Genomic DNA, 6,712 nt, shown 5'->3' on the forward strand with positions numbered 1-6,712 from the left:
ATGTATTACAACACATTAACAAGTCAAAAGGGAAAAATCAATTGATCATCTCAATAGATGCTGAAAAAGCATTTGACAAAATCCAACATCCCTTTTTGATAAAAACACTTCAAAAGGTAGGAATTGAAGGAAACTTCCTCAACATGATAAAGAGCATATATGAAAAACCCACAGCCAGCATAGTACTCAATGGTGAGAGACTGAAAGCCTTCCCTCTAAGATCAGGAACAAGACAAGGATGCCCGCTGTCACCACTGTTATTCAACATTGTGCTGCAAGTGCTAGCCAGGGCAATCCGGCAAGACAAAGAAATAAAAGGCATCCAAATTGGAAAAGAAGAAGTAAAACTGTCATTGTTTGCAGATGATATGATCTTATATCTAGAGAACCCTGAGAAATCGACGATACAGCTACTAGAGCTAATAAACAAATTTAGCAATGTAGCAGGATACAAGATTAATGCACATAAGTCAGTCATGTTTCTATATGCTAGAAATGAACAAACTGAAGAGACACTCAAGAAAAAGATACCATTTTCAATAGCAACTAAAAAAATCAAGTACCTAGGAATAAACTTAACCAAAGATGTAAAAGACCTATACAAAGAAAACTACATAACTCTACTAAAAGAAATAGAAGGGGACCTTAAAAGATGGAAAAATATTCCATGTTCATGGATAGGAAGGCTAAATGTCATTAAGATGTCAATTCTACCCAAACTCATCTACAGATTCAATGCAATCCCAATCAAAATTCCAACAACCTACTTTGCAGACTTGGAAAAGCTAGTTATCAAATTTATTTGGAAAGGGAAGATGCCTCGTATTGCCAAAGACACTCTAAAAAAGAAAAACGAAGTGGGAGGCCTTACACTCCCTGACTTTGAAGCTTATTATAAAGCCACAGTTGCCAAAACAGCATGGTACTGGCACAAAGATAGACATATAGATCAATGGAATCGAATTGAGAATTCAGAGATAGACCCTCAGATCTATGGCCGACTGATCTTTGATAAGGCCCCCAAAGTCACTGAACTGAGCCATAATGGTCTTTTCAACAAATGGGGCTGGGAGAGTTGGATATCCATATCCAAAAGAATGAAAGAGGACCCCTACCTCACCCCCTACACAAAAATTAACTCAAAATGGACCAAAGATCTCAATATAAAAGAAAGTACCATAAAACTCCTAGAAGATAATGTAGGAAAACATCTTCAAGACCTTGTATTAGGCGGCCACTTCCTAGACTTTACACCCAAAGCACAAGCAACAAAAGAGAAAATAGATAAATGGGAACTCCTCAAGCTTAGAAGTTTCTGCACCTCAAAGGAATTTCTCAAAAAGGTAAAGAGGCAGCCAACTCAATGGGAAAAAATTTTTGGAAACCATGTATCTGACAAAAGACTGATATCTTGCATTTACAAAGAAATCCTACAACTCAATGACAATAGTACAGACAGCCCAATTATAAAATGGGCAAAAGATATGAAAAGACAGTTCTCTGAAGAGGAAATACAAATGGCCAAGAAACACATGAAAAAATGTTCAGCTTCACTAGCTATTAGAGAGATGCAAATTAAGACCACAATGAGATACCATCTAACACCGGTTAGAATGGCTGCCATTAAACAAACAGGAAACTACAAATGCTGGAGGGGATGTGGAGAAATTGGAACTCTTATTCATTGTTGGTGGGACTGTATAATGGTTCAGCCACTCTGGAAGTCAGTCTGGCAGTTCCTTAGAAAACTACATATAGAGCTACCATTCGATCCAGCGATTGCACTTCTTGGTATATACCCGGAAGATCGGAAAGCAGTGACACGAACAGATATCTGCACGCCAATGTTCATAGCAGCATTATTCACAATTGCCAAGAGATGGAAACAACCCAAATGTCCTTCAACAGATGAGTGGATAAATAAAATGTGGTATATACACACGATGGAATACTACGCGGCAGTAAGAAGGAACGATCTGGTGAAACATATGACAACATGGATGAACCTTGAAGACATAATGCTGAGCGAAATAAGCCAGGCACAAAAAGAGAAATATTATATGCTACCACTAATGTGAACTTTGAAAAATGTAAAACAAATGGTTTATAATGTAGAATGTAGGGGAACTAGCAGTAGAGAGCAATTAAGGAAGGGGGAACAATAATCCAAGAAGAACAGATAAGCTATTTAACGTTCTGGGAATGCCCAGAAATGACTATGGTCTGTTAATTTCTGATGGATATAGTAGGAACAAGTTCACAGAAATGTTGCTATATTATGTAACTTTCTTGGGGTAAAGTAGGAACATGTTGCAAGTTAAGCAGTTATCTTAGGTTAGTTGTCTTTTTCTTACCCCCCTGTTATGGTCTCTTTGAAATGTTCTTTTATTGTATGTTTGTTTTCTTTTTAACTTTTTTTTTTCATACAGTTGATTTAAAAAAGAAGGGAAAGTTAAAAAAAAAAAAAGAAAAAAAGGAAAACAAGGAAAAAAAAAAAAGATGTAGTGCCCCCATGAGGAGCCTGTGGAGAATGCAGGGGTATTCGCCTACCCCACCTCCATGGTTGCTAACATGACCACAGACATAGGGGACTGGTGGTTTGATGGGTTGAGCCCTCTACCATAAGTTTTACCCTTGGGAAGACGGTTGCTGCAAAGGAGAGGCTAGGCCTCCCTATATTTGTGCCTAAGAGTCTCCTCCTGAATGCCTCTTTGTTGCTCAGATGTGGCCCTCTCTCTCTGGCTAAGCCAACTTGAAAAGTGAAATCACTGCCCTCCCCCCTACGTGGGATCAGACACCCAGGGGAGTGAATCTCCCTGGCAACGTGGAGTGTGACTCCCGGGGAGGAATGTAGACCCGGCAGCGTGGGACGGAGAACATCTTCTTGACCAAAAGGGGGATGTGAAAGGAAATGAAATAAGCTTCAGTGGCAGAGAGATTCCAAAACAAGCCGAGAGATCACTCTGGTGGGCACTCTTACGCACACTTTAGACAACCCTTTTTAGGTTCTAAAGAATTGGGGTAGCTGGTGGTGGATACCTGAAACTATCAAACTACAACCCAGAACCCATGAATCTCGAAGACAGTTGTATAAAAATGTAGCTTATGAGGGGTGACAATGGGATTGGGAAAGCCATAAGGACCAAACTCCACTTTGTCTAGTTTATGGATGGATGTGTAGAAAAGTAGGGGAAGGAAACAAACAGACAAAGGTACCCAGTGTTCTTTTTTACTTCAATTGCTCTTTTTCACTCTAACTATTATTCTTGTTATTTTTGTGTGTGTGCTAATGAAGGTGTCAGGGATTGATTTAGGTGATGCATGTACAACTATGTAATGGTACTGTAAACAATCGAAAGTACGATTTGTTTTGTATGACTGCGTGGTATGTGAATATATCTCAATAAAATGATGTTTAAAAAAAAAAAAAGACAGTCTGATGTTTCCTCATAAAGCTAAATATAGAGTTTCCTTATGATCTGGCAATTCCACTGCTTGGTATATACCCAGAAGACCTGAAAGCAGGGTCATGAACAGACTTACACACTGATATTCTTAGTGTCATTATTCACAAATGCCAAAAGATGAAAACAGCCCAAGTGTCCATCAACAGATGAATGGATCAACAAAATGTGGTATGTACACATGATGGTATATTATTCAGCAGAATCAATGAAGTTCTAAAGCATGCATCAACATGGATGAACCTTGAGGGTAATTTGTTGAGTGAAATAAGTCAGACACAAAAGGACAAATATTGTATGATCTCATTAGGAACTGAGTATAATATGTAAGCCCATGGGCATAAAATCTAGACTATAGGTTACCAGGAGATAGAATGAGGCTAGAGAATGGAGAGTTGTTGCTTAGTATTTACAGAATATTAAATAGGTTGAATTTAATCATTTGGAAACAGATAGAGGTTATGGTAGCACATTATTGTGCGTATAATTAGTGCTGAATTGTGGGCAGATGTGGTTGAAAGGGATAGTTTAGAGTCATGTATGTCAAGAGAATTAAAGCTAAAGGTGAAAACATGGGAATTTATAACACAGTGAATATTCTGGTGTAAAATGACTGTGTTTAAGAGTACAAATATTAAAAATCCCTCCTGTGACCTAGAAAAAATGTACAACATTATTTCAAAGAGTTAATAATAGATGGGTATTTGGGTATATGGGAGTGTGCTAGTTTGGATGTATTATGTCGTGACAGAAGCCATATTATTTAATGCCATCTTGTGGCGGCAGATGTATTAGTATTGATTAGGTTGGAACCTATTGTTTGAGTGTTTCTATGGAGATGTGACTCAATCAACTGTGGGAAAGACTGTTGATTAGAAAATTTCCATGGAGCTGTGGCCCCACCCATTCAGCATAGGTCTTGATTAATTTACTGGAGCCCCATATAAGAGCACAGACAGAAGAAGCTTGCTGCTGCAGCTGAGACAGACATCTTGAAGAAAGCCATTTAAAACTGATGCTGACATTTTGGAGAGTGCCATCTTGGAACACAACCTGGGAACAAGCAGATGCCAGCCACATGCCTTCCCAGCTAACAGAGGTTTTCCAGATGCCAATGGCCTTTCTCCAGTGATGGTATCCTATTTTCAGTGCCTTACCTTGGACACTTTATGGCCTTAAGACTAACTTATAACCAAATAAACCCCTTTATAAAAGCCAATCAATTTCTGTTGTTTTGCAAAATGGCAGCATTAGCAAATGGGAACAAGGAGTAAATGTACCTATTGCAACTAAGGACTATAATTAACAGTAATATCTTAACATTCTTTCATCAACAGTAAAAAATGTACCACATCAATTCTAGGGATCAATAATGGGGGTGGGATGGGGGTATGCCAGCTTGAATGTATTATGCCCTCCAAAATGACATTATCTTTGATGCAATATTGTGTGGGCAGACATATTAGTGTTGATTGGATTGTAATTCTTTGTGTTTCCATGGAGATGTGACCCACCAAACTGTAGGTGATAATTCTGATAGGATGATTTCTATGGATGTGTGGCCCTGCCCATTCAGCATGGGCCTTGGTTAGTTTACTAGAGCCCAACATAAGCTCAGAGAGAAGGGGTGAGCTTGCTACAGCCACAAGGAACACTTTGAAGAACACACAGGAGCTGAGAGACTAGCTGCAGATGAGAGACAGTTTGAGGATGGCTGTTGAAAGCAGACTTTTGCTCTGGAGAAGCCAAGAGAGGAAAAACAGCCCAAGATCAACTAAGAGTGACATTTCTGAGGAACTGCACCCTAGAGAGGAACGTCCTGGGAGAAAGTCATTTTGAAAACAGAACTCTGGAGCAGATGCCAGCCATGTGCCTTCCCAGCTAACAGAGGTTTTCTGGATACCATTGGCCATCCTCCAGTGAAGGTACCCAGTTGTTGGTGACTTACCTTGGACACCTTATGGCCTTAAGACTGTAACTGTGTAACCAAATAAACCCCCTTCATAAAAGCTGATCCATTTCTGGTATTTTGCATCCCAGTAGCATTAGCAAACCAGAACATGGGGTATGGGAAATTTGGGGTTTTCTGCTATATTTTTATCTTATTATTATTATTATTTTTGGATTAATGAAAATGTTCTAAAATTGATCTTTGGTGATAATTGCACAACTATGTGATGCTACTGGGACCCACTGATAGTATACTTTAGATGGTTTGTATGGTATGTGAATATATCTCAATAAAATTGCATTAAAATTATACAGAAATGGGTCTTCCTCAGTAAATGGGTCAGCTACAGCATCTGGGATTTTTGAATTTCAAAACCAGAAGCTGAAGCCAGAGAACTCCTCACTGTTCCTGATGGTTGGAAGGAACCAACCTTTTCCAAAGAGGATAATCCCAGAGGTCTCTTGGAGGAAAGCAGTTCTGCAACTTTGTTTCCAAAATATAAGGGGGCTTACTTGAAAGAATGCTGGCAATTAGTACAGAAACCTTGAATGAACATCACGCTAATGCAACCCAGGACCTGATCTAGGGGAGCATGACAGTTTACACAAGAAGACTTTTGATCCATACATCATCATTAGGGCCAGAGGCCTAATAAAACTTTTAGCAAGGAGCACATCATTTGAACAGACAGTCTGAATTCTTCAGGGTGATGTTGCTTGTGACATCATTAAAACAGGTTCTTTAGTATGAAATAAAGAAAGGTTTGTTAAAAGAAGGCAACAGCTTATTGGTCTCAAAGGATCCACACTGAAGGCATTGTAACTCTTAATAAACTTTTACATGATGGTTCAGGTAAACACAGTTTCAGCCATTGGACACTTTAGTGGCTTAAAGAAGTTTGAAAATAAGTCTTAGATACTATGAAGAATATTCATCCAATGTATAACATTAGTTGGCAAAATATTCTGAATTAAGATCACAAAGTTGGGAAAGATTTTTGCCGCAGTTCAAACACAAAAATGTGAATAAATACAAGGAACCAAAGAAAACAACTGTTAAAAATGAATATTCTCCATTCCCACCACCACAGCCATTAAGAAAGATTGATAAAGAATTGGCTAGGGGTGAATACTTTTTGAATACCGTTGTGAAACCTAAGGACAGTTCCACTGAAATTAAAATTGATGTGGCTGCCATCAAGGAAAGGGTTAATAAAGCAAAGAATAAGAAACTGGGAGCATTTACAACTGAAGAAGTTAAGCTTAAGATGGAAGCAGATGAAAAGAAAAAGAAGTAA

The 6,712-nt window shown here is 38.6% G+C and overlaps 1 pseudogene; it reads left to right on the forward strand.

Moving 5' to 3' along the window:
* LOC119522248 overlaps window positions 1-6,712 on the forward strand; it is a 40,648-nt pseudogene extending 33,936 nt beyond the window's left edge.

The sequence above is a fragment of the Choloepus didactylus genome, chromosome X (assembly GCF_015220235.1).
Source record: "Choloepus didactylus isolate mChoDid1 chromosome X, mChoDid1.pri, whole genome shotgun sequence".
Lineage (NCBI taxonomy): Eukaryota > Metazoa > Chordata > Mammalia > Pilosa > Megalonychidae > Choloepus > Choloepus didactylus.